This window comes from Ananas comosus, linkage group 21 (assembly GCF_001540865.1).
Source record: "Ananas comosus cultivar F153 linkage group 21, ASM154086v1, whole genome shotgun sequence".
Taxonomy (NCBI): Eukaryota; Viridiplantae; Streptophyta; class Magnoliopsida; order Poales; family Bromeliaceae; genus Ananas; species Ananas comosus.
In genome coordinates, this window is record NC_033641.1 from 3,028,005 (window position 1) to 3,045,124 (window position 17,120).

A 17,120-nucleotide genomic window follows, 5' to 3' on the forward strand; every position below is an offset into this window, starting at 1 on the left:
AGTCGCTAATTTAGCTATTAGTAAAATTATCAACTTGCCTGCTTGAGCGAGAAATTTATCGGGTACAAACCACAACTGTCCTTCTGGGTCCTGTTGAGGTCTGCTTCTACGAACAATTAGAACTGGTCTGTCAGACTAAGTTTTCGAAAAATCGCACCAAACAATCATTGGGTCCCTACTTCGCCCAAAAGCTGCTGCTGAAGAAGTGGGGCTAAACTTGCCCTTAGTGCAGTTATCAATCAGTAACTTTTTTAGAATCTTGCTTCAACTCGTGGGCCTTGATTGGCGTCCATGGGCTTGCAATACAACTTATGTGAGTTTCATTAATTAGGTGAACAAGAACAGATATTTTACATTTGATTTCGAGAAAGAAAGAGAATCACTTATTATTGTTATATATAAACACATTACACTGAAATGTTACTAACAATTTAAAAATGACTCCAACAAATCATGTCTAATTTTGAGCCCTTATGCCATCAGCATACTCACAAACAACTTAAATGAATCACATCCAAGATTTGAATTACATCAATTAACTCAATTCGGTCCGCAAACAATCCAGGCACTAAAACATTATGTGACGTCCCAAGAGGGTAAGGTCCCTAGACCGGTCCACGGTGGATCGGATCGTAAACCACATTGACGATGCCTCGTAGAGAGAAATGAAAAATTGTGGGAAAGAGAGAAGAGCGAAACCCTGACCTTGTTGGAGGGGATCGACCTCCCGGGATTGTTGCGCATAATGGAGGCAACGATAGTGGTGACGCGGGCGCTGGAGTTGCCGCTCCAGGTGAAGTCGAAGCAGGGGACACGCGTAGCCGCTCGACGAAAAGCTGGCCGTGCTCGTCGAGGACCGATTGGCGGCAAAGGAGCTGGGGCTGCTGGGCCTCATGGTGGTCCCCGTCTCCAGGTATGTCAACCTCGAGGGTGGTTCCACCCGCGGCTTTAGCTGGAAGGCGGGTACCACGTGCTCGACAAGGCGGCGCGTGTTTGCAGCGAATATAGGCCCACGGCGAAGCAGCTGTGGAAGCTCCCCTTGTGGATACTGGAGCTGAAGGTGGCGGAGGTTTTTTTATAGCTGTAATTTTATTAAAGTTTGTTTTTATATGTAAATAGACAATAAGGCCCCCAATGCTTATGTAATAGATATTGAGCAAGAAAGGGTAAAGTTGTCTTTATGAAGTGATGGGTTGGTGAGTGCTGAAAAAAAAGGAGGGAAGATATTCGTGGCGACAATTATCGCCACTAGTACTCCTTTTTTTTACCGGCGACGCATTGCCGCCGCTATATTTTCCGTATCGGTGGCAACTCTTATATGTCGCCGCCATTTTCTATGCATTGGCGACAACAAATAAATGTCGCCACCATATTATTTACATTGGTGGGGATTGTCTGTCGCCACCAAAAAATCGCTAGTAAAAATTATTTTTGTTGTGGTGACGTACCGCGTAGGCTTCCGCTGGAGCCCGAGTGTGACAACATTGAATCAAACAAACTTACATATACAACCAAAACAATTTGAAAGATAACAACTATATAGCATCATTTAGATAACATCTACATATACCAACATGATCTACCAACATTATGTGCATAAAATTACGTAAACAAGAAAACCGCATCACATCTTCGAACATTACATGTTTGAAAATTAATTACAAAGAAACAAGTAAGCAAGCATTACAAACCACATGCATTTAACATATGATCATCTTAGTTTAGTCCAAATCCAATACAAGCACCGCACTTAGTTCTACCAAATAGCAATACAATTCAAGTTTACAGCAAACTATATTCTACTACTCCACAATTGGTTTGTAATATTAGCATGGAGATCCTCGCAACGTCGGGACTCATCATTCCTCCCAAAAAACTGGATTCTTCATTTTCATCTTCTGCATCCTGTTTATCTAGCTCATCGGAAAATAGACTATCATTGGCATGGTGACGGCGAATAAAGTTATGTATTACATAACATGCCATAGTAATCAAGCATTGCACTTTATATGAAAACGGTTTTGCTACATTGAGAATTTTGAAATGCTTCTTCAAAATGCCAAATGTCTTCTCGACCACATTTCTTAATTGAGCATGTCGGTGGTTATATAGATCTCGTGAATTTCAATGAACACGGTCTTGTGTGTTAGCATCAAATTGACTAATATGGTAACGCTCTCCTCCATAGGGCGTAAGAAATCTATCTGTACTTGTGTATCTCGAGTTTACTAAGTAATACTTGCTTGCGTTTAAGATAATTACCAGTTGAAAGTAGCTCAATATTATCAGTAAAACTATAATCATATATTATAAGAGGAAAAAAATTACATTACTATCTTCGGGAACAACGAAACCTCTATTTTCACACGCCCATCAAAGTACTCTCATATTGGCAATAGATTATTCCCAACCTGTGCATACAAATACAAAATTATGATCAAATGACACGACAGCCATAATATTTTGTGATGTAAACCTTTTCCGACAGCGAAATCGTTCTTATTTGCTCCTTCAGACTACTACTGGATATGCGTTTCGTCGATCGCACCAATAGCATTCTACAATTGATAAGAAAACATGAAAAATATTAGTAGTAATAAAACTGGTAAATTGCATTGTTACCCCCTGAACTTTTGGCGAAGTTTCACTTTACCTCTCGAACTCGTAAAATGGACATCTAACCCCCTAAACTCTAATATTTCGTTCATGTTACCCCTTCCGTCAGTTTTCCGTCAAGCTCCGTTAACTGGAAACTGACGGAAGGGGTAAAACGAATGAAATATTAAAGTTTAGGGTATTAGATGTCTATTTTAGGAGTTTGGGGGGTTAAGTGAAACTCGCCAAAAGTTCAGGAGGTAGTAATGCAATTTACTCCGTAAGGGACTCTTGATTATAAATTATTTTATTATAATATGTTATTTATGGATTGACTACTAATCCTCAAGTCAGTGATCATGCTTGATTTTGAATTTATATATATTTTTTATCCTAAAATAAATCATACCATAATTTATCCTATATTTTATTGTAATAAAATAAGAGTGAAAGAAATGAATTAGAGTAGCTTAAAGATAAAAAAAGAGTGATACTAACTACCTACGATGCTCAAACACTCTACTATCCTAGTGTACTCGCTAATATGGTTGATTTACAATAGCTGTCCTCACTCGGATATAGAGATTTTAATTTTCAGTTAATTTTCTGTAGTACTCGTTTGTCCCTTTTATCTTTAGAAGCATTGTTCTATAAAATACAGTTAAATAAAATTTTTGTACCTCATTTCAGCCAATTAGAAATTTTTAATATAAAAATATAAAAACAATTTATAGTAAAAATTTGGGTAAATTGTATTGTTACCCTCTAAACTTTTGAAGAGTTTCACTTAACCCCCTAGACTCCTAAAATAGACATCTAACACCCCAAACTCTAATATTTCATTCGTTTTACCCCTTCCGTCAGTTTCCGGTTAACGGAGCTTGACGGAAAACTGACGGAAGGGGTAACATAAACGAAATATTATAGTTTAGAGGGTTAGATGTCCATTTTAGAAGTTCGAGGGGTAACGTGAAACTTCGCCAAAACTTCAGGGGGTAACAATGCAATTTATCTGTAATAAAACACTTATAATCCACTGTATTATATATATAAGCGTACATGCTTACTTTGAAAGGATAAAAATTTGGATTATCTCTAATCCTTGAATGCACAGCAGTATTATTTGATGGCAACATTATGTACTCATCTTTCAACCTCACAATGCCACGTACAATATTGTTAAAATATCTACTAATTGTTTCTCCTGAATATTGGAATGTTTCAGCTAGAATCTGATTTGCCACGCCATGGCCTACGCCAAATAGAAATATGGCTAAATGTTCACCAGCAGTCATATTTCTTGTGCTACTTTTCAACCCCTCCCCGATTAACTTATAGCGAAGTGCAATAAATGTAGTAGCACTCATACGAAAGTAATGGAAGCATCGTTCATGATGACAAAACAAAATATCACACAACATCTGATGTCCAGTAAAGAGCCATGTTCGACATCTCTGTCTAGGGACTATATTTGCAAATGTTTGATTTTCTTGCTCAAGATGCATTAAATGCTCCCAAGATTTATCATTTTCATCTAATATTGCCATAACATTGGTATGATTGCGGACAAAAATATTGTTTGATATACTGAGTTGTCCATCACTGTCTTTCAGAATCCAACTGTCATCAAGGACAAACACTTTGAGTGCACATCAATACATTGCCAAAATTACTTGAGTACACACAAACAGATAGCTATAGTAATACTTAATCTCTATGACACAAACATAGACCATCAATTTTACAAACAATATAAAAGCAGTCATACATGTAATGACAACTACAGGAAAAACATAACTCAAAGTAATACACGTCGACCAGGAATACTACATTGGTTTATTACATATCACACCAACATTTATAGTCTGAAGTAAGAAACATCAACCAGCATTACAACATTGTAAGAAACATCAAGCATGTATGCAAAAATAGTACTAGTGAAAACATAACCGCAAGCAACAAACAACATAAACCCCTAAACCCAAGCAATATAGCTTAGGAACTGACAAACATCGACTACCATTACGCCGGTGGTCTATAGCCTTGGAAAGATTTGCTTATACAGCAAATTTTGTTGTGTAAGTTGACGCTCAACCCACATTTATTCTAACTCGTCATTCATAGTCATGAAAAGTTGGCGATTCTTATCTTCCTTCAAAGCATCATCAGCTGCCCAGATTTGTTCAGTACTTAACCCCGGCATTGTAAACTCTTTGCATGCATGCTCATCTCGGTGTGACATAGTTGCTGCACAAGTTCAAGTTTTTGCTTTCCGAGTTCGGCCATCTTGGCCATCGGCAAACCCCCAAAATTACTTTTCTTCTTTCATCCACCGGATGCATGCTTGCGTTGAGTATTGGTGGGTTGTGGAGATCGAGCTCTTTTGCTAGCAGAGCTATTGCTTGAACCACTAGCAGTATTTACGCCGGTTGTGCGCATCACGGAAGGGCTTGAAGAGCGTGAGATATTAGTGCCTTCATCATTTGCATTTACGGCGCACCCTGATGACGCTGCTTCAAATGGACTAGGTGAGAGATTACATGCTAACATTCTAATGCCAGCAACAATAATGTCGTCCTCACTAAGGGATGATCCGGATGAGCTTTCAATCATACTAGGAGTAGCCAAACCAGTGGTAAATCCAAATCTTTATGTAGCAGTGGTCTTTTCAGTAAGGAACTCAATATCCTGATAGGTGGGAAAGGGTTTATCCCTACATCTGGTATATGCCGGATTCTCCTAAACAAAGGATATTAACAATTTAATACTATTATAAAAACTAGGCGCCTAAACAAATTAACGCAAAGTATTTAAACTTTACCACTATTACAACATCCCAGATACTTGGGTTACCTGGTGTGGAAATTTTGCTTTCATAATCCCATCCCTATCCGCACTTATTGGCAAGACAATGGTAAAGCATGAAAGTTTTCTTTAAAACTTTAAATCGATTCTTCATTTGCTCCTTAGTGAAGTTAAGATTGTTCATACTGTTGAAATCAGTTACCATTCTAGCCCAAGTTATGGGAGTAAACGTCCCATTTACATAATTACCAAACTTATGTTCATCTTCATTAGTCCTAACAAATTTGCATCCGAAGTGTTGCTCCAATTTGCGCTTCTTGTCCTTGTTTCACTTTGAGTACCGACTCTAGCATCATTATGTTGTATTTCATTAGGTGAGTTCTTCAGCAACCCCCCTTGCTTCTGAGAGGACTTAGAAAATTTCTTGAAGGGACGCATCTATAGTTAAATAATTAATGAGTGCATGAAGCGTGCATGAGATTGAGTTAAATACACAATAGCATTTACATGCAATTGCGAAGGCCAGGTAAAGTCAATGCGAAATAGAGGCCATGCTATTCTACAAAATAAGTTTACATGGCATTTACATACAATATATAGTATTTACATAGCATTTACATGCAATAGCATGGCCTACACAAAAGCATGGCATTTACATGCAATAGCAATGCGAAATGAGGTAATGCAAAAAAAACATAACTTGGAAACCGTCATCATTGTCGAACCATGATTTTTCAACCATTATTTCTCTCCCTTAGTTTTGTACATATCTTGATCATGACATTCGAGAGTAACAATTAGATAGAAAAGTTTACACTTGCCACTCTGCAATTAAAGCGCCTAACATAACATGAAATCAATCATAAACATGATACCAATATTCAACATGAAACCGAATATTCTCAAGTATGATCAGTAAGACAAATATTCATCATCTTCATTATCGCCACCAGCGTGCAAAGATATTCTTTTGTTTCAGCGGCATTGGATAAATAGAGAAGGTAGGTAAAATGTAGCCACGGATATCAAACCTGGTTATAGCAAAATAACTAAGCTCAGAGTGGCCACAGCCAAGCACGGAGATCCTCGCCACTTGGCGATGGTGAAGGTAGCACGCAGCGGACGAGTGGCCGAACTGCGACAAAATATCAAGAAGCACAGGGCAACCTTGGTCAACCTCGACCAACGAAGCACAACGAAGCACATGGCAACTAACCAGCAAAAGGACCAAGATGAACTGTGACAAAATATCAAGAAGCATAGGGCAACCTCGGGCAATCTCGGCCAACGAAGCACAGAGCAACTAACCAGCAAATGGACCGAGATGAACTGCGACAAAATATCAAGAAGCACAGGGCAACCTCGGGCAACCTCGGCCAATGAAGCAAAGGGAAACTAACTAGCAAAATGACTGAGATAAACACTGACGAGTGGCCGCACAAAGCCTCCCCAGCGATCGCTGAGAAGGCACGAAGAAGAACAGGCAAGACCAAGAGAAACCCCCAAAATAGGGTCCAGCCGAAGCAAGGAGCGGGAATGAACTATGGGGGTGAAGGCTCTTACCACAGTCGGCTAGTTCTGAGCCAAAGACCGAAAAGGCTGGCAGCACAAAACCTCCTCAACAGCGACGGAATAGAGAAAAAAAATTCTAAACCGAGGCCAAGAGGAAACCCCAAAATCACAAGAGAAAACATTGCAGGTGAAGGCTGGCACAGATCTACCCAAATCTACTAGATTTGGATGCTGTGGGTTCAGCCGAAGCGAGGGGGATGAAGAAAATCGTCGGGTGAAGCCCTTATGACTAGCGGCGACGAGGAAGGGGTTGAGGTTTTCGGGGAAAGAAGAAGAAATGCAGAGATAGTGAACAGTACCTACACAGGGTATTTGGGTGGGCTAAGTCCTAATCCCGGGGGAAGGGTGGGGTTTGTTAACCCCACCCCTATCGAGTTGGTTGGATAACCTGATAGGGGTGGGGTTAACAAACCCCACCTCTAAAATTACCTGTTTGGGGATAAGGGAGGGGTAACCCCCTTATCCACCCCTAACCCCGAACCAAACAGTGTGTTAGGGATTCATAACTTATGATATGCCATGAAGTGTAGCCTAGCTTTGTATCTGCACACAATACACACTAGCTTCTTGATGCCTTGTTTGCACCATGGTAAGTCTGTCAAGTGTATAGATTTTAGGAAATGGGCCAACTGGGCCAACACTTTCACTTTAGGTAGCGTTAGGTATAATCCCTGCTTACTAAATTGGGCATACATCAATTCACCATATCCTATCTATATCTTATCTCCATAACTACACCTCAACTATACACCGAGGCCATCTTTGGTAAACAATGGCTTAATTGTTCGCTTGTCTCACATATATGTCTATCCCAATCTCTATTTCGAGTCCTTAGCCATAAATTCTTGGGCCATAGCCTGGTACACAATTATCCTAGAGTCTCTACCCGAAACACATTATACATACACATATATCCATATCCACTATCCAAGGGAGCTCCAATCCATTATTTATTAAGACTGTCATGCTAACACATTAATGCACTTGACCAAGTTGCTCATAAAATATCAAACACAACCCTATGAATACCAATTTAGCACACATTACGTGGACCTCTACATAATGTTGATCACCTAATTAGGCGGCTCACACCACTCAACTCAAAACATGACAAATATTGTGACACCTCAGAAAATCCTATATTGGATAATGTTGGAGAGTATGAGAGGCTTATGTGTGGCAGGTATACTAGAATTGATAAATGAGCTTAAGAATTTTAGGCCAACAGTTTGAACCCAATAAGTTATTAGTGCTAGTGGGCTAGGTTACTACAGCTCGTGTCAGAGCCGGTTTACTACCCAAAAATATGCGGTGGGCTTCACATCACCTGGTGATCTTACTCTATGCATGTGATTGGATTGACGAGAACATCAAAACCTAAACATGGAGAGTATGTGACACCCAATGGCTCCATATAGAATAATATGAAAGAGTGTGAAGGGTTTATATGTGGCAGACACAATAAAACTAATAACGACCTTAAGTTTTTAGGGTCGGTAGTTTGGGCTCAATGAGTTAATAGTGATGGTGGGCTAGGTCATTACAAATACTAACCCAACACACATCACGTGCATATTCAAGATAATGCTCACCTAATCCAACTTGTAGTGTTCTAGTGCTCAGTAGCTGGGTTCAGGTACAACGGAGGTAGCTGCTTGACACTTCTATAGATTATTGGATCGAGTGGGAGTTGTTTTAGTGCGAGATAGAAGCAAAAATGGGCTCGAGACCACAAAATCTATTGAAACTAGAGTTTCTAAAGGTTTCAGTTGCCCGGATGATGTTTTGATGCCCAAATGTGTTGTGTAGCCTTGGATTGATTTCGGATCCTAGTTCTGGATGCCCAGAAGTTACTGTAGCAGCCCGAAAGTGAGATTGTGAACTTCTGATGTGTGTCAAAACTTGTGGACACGTGTACTGTGACTTGGATTGGATTTGAATGCAGGTTATGGATTCGGGCTCTCCCTGGGGGTGCCTACTTGGCAATTCGGATGCCCGAATATGGTTCCGGGCTCACGACATCCCAAAGTTCTGCTAGAAACAGATTTTTTTTTTTTTTTTTATCTCAGGGCTTATTTTATGTAACAACTTGACTCGCTAGCAATAATAACTCGTTGGGCCCAACCATCGGCCCAAATGCTTAAGTTCGGTTATTAATGGTAGGGTGGAGTCATCTTATATACCCAATGACAACCCATTCCCATTCGATGTGGCAGTTTAGGCCCTGACGTCCTCGTCAGCCCTAAACACACACATAGCACAAGATCACTAAGCGATGTAAGACTTGTCTTGCTAGCCTTTATCATTCTGACCCTAACTTAGCCTGTCAATCACCGACCCTGATTTAGTTTGTCATTCCGACGTCCTAGCTCAGCCAAGACTTATCTCACACTTTTGGCTGGTGAACTGGCTCTGATACTAAATATTTTCGACTGGTGAACTAGCTCTGATACTAAATATAATGACCTGACCTAGATGTAACAACCTGATCCGCTAGCAATAATAACTTATTGGGCCAAAACCACCAGCCCAAAATGCTTAAGCCCAGTTATTATGTCTAGCTTATTCAAGCCTATATACCCATATCTAGCCATAACTATCCGATATGGGATTATTAGGGTGTCACAGACTCTCTCTATTTAGGCTCTGACGTCTTCGTCAATCCTAAACATACACAGAGCCCAAGATCACCAGGCGATGTCTCACTAGTGCTGTCATTCCAACCTTCACTTAGCCTGTCATTCATCGACCCTGGCTTAGTTTGTCATTCTGACCCTAGCTCAGCCAAGACTCATCTCACACTTTCGGCCGGTGAAACTCGCTCTGATACCAAATGTAACGACTCGACCGCTAGCAATAATAACTCTTTGGGCCTAAACCACCAGCCCAAAATGCTAACTTTAGTTGTTAATACTAAGATGGAATCCTTTTATATACCCAATGACAATTCCATTTCCACATGATGTGGCCGTTTAGGCCTTGACGTCCTCGTCAGCACTAAACACACACATAGCCCAAGATCACTAGGCGATGTGAGACTTGTTTCGCTCGCCTTTGTCATTCAGACCTTGACTTAGCCTGTCAATCACCGTGTAGTATACCGAACTTCTGCAATTAGGAAGTTTCAGTGGGGATTAGCTTAAAAATTTAATTAAATAAGTTCCGGCAAGGTATGTAGAGCATTCAAGTATTTTTGGTGCAAATTGGGTGCGAAAACGGACTCGAAAAGATGAAATCTGCCAAAGTTGCATATTTTGTATTGAGTACCGGTACTGGGAAGTGAGTACCAGTACACAATGCAAAGGGTGGAAATTATGCTCTTGGGTATTGAGGAACCGAGGCTCGAGTACCGGTACAAAAGCTATGGATTTTGTATTGGGTACTGGTACACGGGGTCGAGTACCGATACGCAATGTAAATGTTGGACAGTTGGACTTTCAAGTTTTGAGGAATCAAGCCTGGGTACCGGTACTAGTTGGTGGGTATTGGTACACAGTGGGAAAGCTAGAAGTCCAGCTTCCGGGTTCTGAGGTACTGAGAATTGGGTATCAGTACTGGCTACCCGAGTACCGATATGATGGCCCAAGTACCGATACTCAGCCTGGCAGGATGCTGTTTTTGAAGGGCAGTTTGGTAAATTCAGTAGGGGCTTATATGTGGGGTGCCCCTACCCCTTTCCCCAGCAGAACACACACACACACACGCATACATAGTGAGGGAGAGAGGAGGAGCTCATCTCTCTCACTCTCTTCTTTTTCTTCTCCAATTTGGAGATTTTGGTGGAGATCGAGCTCGGGAACGCGTAGAGAACGGTGGATCGAGCTCTCGGGTGCTTGGAGTCTCGGAGCGCTTTCGACTCGAGATTCGTTTTTGGGTTAAAAGTTTAGGGTTTGGATTGAATCCTTTGAAATGAAATTCTAGAGATCTCTAGATGATTCTAAGCTAGTCTAATCAAGATTTCTCCATGAAATTTTGAGATATTCTTGGAGAAATGAGAATCTAGGTTTAGAGTTGGGGGTTTTGAAATTTTAATGTTTTGAACCAAATTAATATCCTAATTCCCTAATTGACGGATAGAGGAGAGCCTCAGACAACAAGCGTTCAATGGTCGATTTCAAGTACGAGCCGAACTGGGTGACATTGGCTGCGGGAGTCCGATTGCAAGTGTCTACGAGCAATCACAAGAACTGTGAGGTGGGTTGTGCTTCACGAAGTGACTAGGTCGCTTCCATACCAAAGTGAAGTATAGTTTCATTATTGATGCATGCATGTAATGGTAGATTAATTAATTAAATGAGTAGGTATAAATTATATGCTACTTAGGGTAAAGTATCTACCATTAGACAAGAACTAGACAGGAACATAGACATGTGGAGCAGATAGGATATATGTATGCCTACCTATGGTCTTTGAATACAGATCGATGAACTCCAGAAAAATTAGAGAACTCGACAATTGGAAACAAGGACTAGATGTCATGAATTCTAGGTATGAAAAACTAGGATAACAAGTCGCATGATTGGACATTGAATCTAGTGTTATTGAACATAGGTTGAATAGTAAACCTAGAGTCGAGTGAATCTAGGTGGGAAAGACATAGGACCTAGTATGGTTGAACCTAGATTATAAATTATAGTGGTGGCATGACCACTTGGACATGTGACTATGAACCTAGAGAGGTTGACATCATAGGGTATGTGACCAACCCTTGAGAGTTGGAAAGTGGATTCCAGAATCCCAAGACTTGTGATGATCGACAGTTCTTGGCCGTGGGTATAAATGGCATGCTCCTCTCCTACCACAAAAACTTCGAGGATTGTGATTATAGAAGATTCTCGGCTGCGGGTGCATGTGGCATTTTTCTCTCCCATCGAAAGAATCTTCGTGCGCTAGGGTATATGTGGCATGCTCCTCTCTCTATCGGGGATTCCGGTTGCGGGTGTATACGGCATGTTCCTCTCCCATTGGGGGATCCCTGACCGCGGATGTACGCAACTTTTCGCTTTCCGTCAAGCGACTTGGTATATGGATCAAAAGTTGAGGTGCACGACAAATTCCTCTCCTCAGGCCTGGATGTGGGTGGTAGTCCACTGATAATTGACTAAAGACCGAGTCGGGTGGCATATCCTGGCTAAGATAAAAGAACCCTAGGAGTGGATTGTGGAATAGAAAGTAGAAATGATAGTTCTACTTGCATGAATTGCATTATTGCATTTTGTGAGGCATAAATATGATTTTATTACTTGCATAAAAACTATATGTTTAATTGTTGGACTAACTTGCTTATATTGCCTCGTTTGGACCTGATGGGTCGAGCTTTTTTCTTAGGTGGCCGTACCCATTGGGAACTATGATTATAGTTCTCACCCTTATGTTTTTCAGGTCCACACGTGAATGGTGCGGCGGCGGGAGGAAATGGCACAGCTCGGTAGATAGCGCCCTACTACTAAGACCAGAGATAGAAGTACCCCGAGTTGGTATAGCTTAAGGGTGTAGAGATGAAAAGAAAGAAATAATACTGTATTAAGTTTGGTTGTTTTTGGAGGTAAAAAAATTATAAATGTGTTGTAAAATGAGCTGAATGCTTGTAATAGTTTAGTAATTATGTTTCTGATGCTTTTCTTATACCATCAGTGTATGCACCATGTTTCTGTTTGGAACCCTTTGATTTGTATGATTGTGGCGCCTTGGACGTACAGGAGAAATTCTGTCTGTTCGGCAGTCTGTCGGCGGCCCGAATCCTACCAAAGAGGCGGGTCTCGGGGTGTGACATACCGACCCTGACTTAGTCTGTCATTCCGACCCTGGCTCAACTAAGACTCATCTCATACTTTCAGCTGGTGAATTGACTATGATACCAAATATAACAACGCGACTCGCTAGCAATAATAACTTATTGGGCCCAACCATCAGCCCAAAATACTTAAGCCCAGTTATTATGTCTAGCCTAATCAAGCTTATATAGCCCTATATCTAGCCATAGCTACCTAATGTGGGATTATTGGGGTGTCACAGACTCCCCCTATTTAGGCTATGACGTCCTCGTCAGCCCTAAACACACACACACAGCCCAAGATCATCAGGCGATGTGAGATTTGTCTCCTTAGCCTTGTCATTCCAACTTTAACTTAGCTTGTCATTCATGACCCTAGCTTAGTATGTTATTCCGATCCTCGGTCAGCCAAGGATCATCTCACAGTTCCGGTTGGTGAATCAACTTTGATACTAAATGTAATGATCCGGCCCACTAGCAATAATAACTCGTTGGGCCCAACCACCAACCCAAAATGCTTAAGCCCAATTATTAATATTAGGGTGGAGTCCTCTTACATATTAATTGATAATCCTATTCCCATCCGATGTGGCCGTTTAGGCCCTGACATCCTTGTCAGCCCTAAACACACACATAGCCCAAGATCACCAGGCGATGTAAGACTTGTCTCGCTAGTCTTTGTCATTCCGATGTCTAGTCTAATTAAGCTTATATGCCCCCACATCTAGCCATAACTACCCGATGTGGCATTATCGAGGTGTCACATTTTATCCAATCCTTTCACCTATAAATAGTACCTTGGGTTCCTACACTTACCTTTTTCACTCTCCTATATCTCAGAGACCTTAATTCTCATATCCTCCTCCTCTCTTGCTGAGAAACAACAGTAGCAGAACCAACAACAACAAGAATAATAGAAGCAATAGCGAAGTATTGCAAATTGAGTTGAAGTGGAGCTTCTATTTGCTAAATTGGGTCTTGTTCATGGTTTAGCTGAAGGAGAAGAGCTTGTGGATCTTTTCTTCTAGATGGAAATAAGGTTAGTTTGGGTGAAATTGAAGTATTGTGGATTAGTGAGTTGAAATTGGAATTTCGATGGATTTTCATTAAATTTCTTCTTCCAATTCTTCTAGCAGTGTTGTGGCTAGAAGTTTGGTGGATTTGTTGTCACTTCTTGTTGATTTGGAGCTTATTCTAGTTGGATTAAGTGGTAGGTTTATTGAATAATTCAAACCTAAAATTGGCATTGAATGGGATTTTCATTAGTTTTTTATTTTGATTTTTAAATCAGTGAATTCCACGTTAGGAATTAGAGTTTTCATTAGTTTTCCTACAGAATACTGATGTTGTCTATTGGACGTAGTGTAGGTTGTTGGTCAGCGTGTGCATGCGGAGCTTAAATGAGGTGAAAATCTTTTGGCGCTAAATTGACGCAAAAATGATTGAATAGGGTCACTTTCTTACTACAGAGGACCTAAGCGCAATTAGCAAAAGTTTTGGGCTAAGTTGCAAAATGGCAACTTAGTGGGATTCCACTAAGAACCATCCTTATCTCTTTTTCTCTTCTCTCTCTCCTAGATTTTTTTTGTATGCAAGAAAGAAAAGCAAAAGGGAAAAAAGAAAGGAAAGAGAAGAAGAGAAAAGAAAGGAGAAAAGAAGAAGAAGAAAAGCTAATTTATTGCATCGTGTGTACGGGCTTTCGTTCAATCGCGTATTGCTACGACTTGAGGTCACACTAGGTAAATCCTCTACTAGCTAGCCGTGATATAGTGGTTGCTAACAGTAAATCATTGAGACATTCTAGTAGGTCATGGGAGGCCAGATTACACTTTATGCATCTTGGTGAGGCATCTTTTATTCATTTGTATCGTGCATGCCATTTATTATATGATAGAGGTCGTGGTAGCGCGGCGGTAGTATGTAGATGTTTTTATCATAACGAGAGCATATGCATTTTATGATATATTTGGTAGATACCCTCGATTAGCGTGGCGATGATGGATAGATTTTTGATATTGAGAGGTATGTGTTCATGCTAAAGGGTTATATGCATTATTCGACATTCTTCAATTGTGGTGAGGGTATCGGATTAGGTGCTTGTGATCTCTTGACCATCTTGTAGATCATAGCCCGCAAAGCCACACCGAGTTTGACTGAGATACGTGCTATTAGACTTGGTAGGGGTCGCTCCCTTTCGAGTGCCGCTCCGGATGCTGGCCAGTTATAGTAGAGATATGTGCCCTTGGGAAGACGACTCACCTGCGGGAGTGATGTTTGGACTGGGGGCAGAGTCTATGTGTCGACGGTGCACCTGCGGGAGTGCGATCCGGGCACTAGGCGGGTGCAGGCTTGATCGGACATACGAGTCGGTCGTTGTGATTGGGTACTCTTGCAGTATTGTTTATTGGAATAACATTGATTCCTGTACTAATTAGCTTCTTTATTTTCTTTTCATTACATGTATAGGGACAAGGTAATGTAGCAAGTAGAGACATTGATAGTATTCGATTATCCTTACTACATGCACATCATTGTTTATATTTAGTGATTCATTTATTCATTTACAATATTTACAGTAAACTGATCAGTAGAGACACTTTCTTGTTCAGAGTATAGCCAGTTATTCATTTACTGTTCTTTCAATTCTATACAGTTATTCATTTACTGCGTACTTTATTGTTCTCCCATTATGCTGGCCTCCAGTAGACCTAGCGGGAAGGTCGCTGTTGTTTTTTTTATGATTCTAGATCGTTGGATTACAATTTAGATTATGCCAGGGGCAAGTGGATAACATTATTTATAATTTGGTTGATCATCTGCATTGACTATAGATTGTATGAGCCGTATTTGAGCTCGACAAAGATATGCTGTTTACTTGATGGGGTCGTGCCCTTCAGGTGCCGCTCCTAAGTCTGGCTTTAGTGTTGATATCGCAGTAGCCTTGGTGGGCGACCTACATTTTAATGGGCCACCCTTGGGAGTGGTGCCGTGGTAGTAGGTAGGTGTAGGCTTGGCCGAATCTTTCAAATCGGTCAGTGGGATTGGATTATGATTGTAAGCACCTGATAGTTAGTTGATGCATACGCACCTATGTTGTAGCTCTGTTTAGAGCATGTGTGTTATAGAGGCATAGTAACTAAAGAGTTTCATTCTATCTTTTACTTCCTTCTTGCTATACAGTAGATCTTTACTTATACCTCTAGTAGACCTAGTGGATAGGTTATTGTCGTCAGTCAGTACCCACTGGGGACTACTGGTACAATAATTCTTACACCTTCTATTTTTGTTCTTTTTCTATTTCAGCGTGGCTACATCTGACCAAGGTAAGAAAATAGCTAGCTAGTTAGCCTCCCATTCTTGAGCTGTACGAGTTAGTGAAGCACCCGTTAGAGGTTGGTTTTTAAAGGATAGTATATTATACATACTGGGATTGGCTTGGCTAGCTTATTGTATTTTATTTTCAGCTACGAGAGTTGGTGTCACTTTTGGATCATGTATGTACAGTGTGACTATGTTCTTTAGTTTGTTAGTAGCTTTTATTTCAGTTTTGATATCTGCTAGTTGTAGCCTCTAGGATTGTTTATAGGTACTTCTCAGGCTTTGTGTCCATAGGGCTTCTCGTGCATGGGTGGGTATGTTGACGAGCCCGAGTTTCACTGCAACTTGGCATGACACAACTCCTGCTACACAGGCAAAGTACCACTCAACACAGTGAACACAATAATGATATAGTACTACACTAAAATATGTGATTTTTGCATGGTCTATAGTATGTATACAAGAACATTTATAATTTAATGCAATAGGATTCACACTACCACAATATGTCGGTGTATGAGGCAGGTGTCGGTAGAAATCAAGGAAGATGTTGTTCACAACTTCTGTTTATTGCTCTGTTGACCTAAGGTCCAAGCTCAGTTGATAGACCTATAGACTTGGCTGTGCCTGAACTGGTTAACTGTTAGAACTCGAAGTCAGTCCATAGTACCTATGCTGGCCGATTGTAGGGGTGCGGTCGGTTCACAGTGCCACATCCAGAACTACAAAAATAAGCCCGGAATACATCAATCAAAGTTTGGAAGGAGCCAAAACTATTCAAAACAATAAAAAGGGGGAGAGAAACGATATGCAAGGAACTTTACTAGGGTTTCGAAGCTCACTTTCGAAAAATAGGGGCTTGGCATCGAGAGTTGGTGGTGACACTGGTAAATGGGCCAAAAAAGATGAATCACCTTATAGGTAAGATATTCTATCTCGTCAAATTATAAATGCCTAGATCTTTCAAGGAGCAAAAATTAAGCTAATAGCTTCTAATCACACAAACAAAATCTTGATATGAAATAAGTTATCATTAGATATTTTATTTTGACATCCA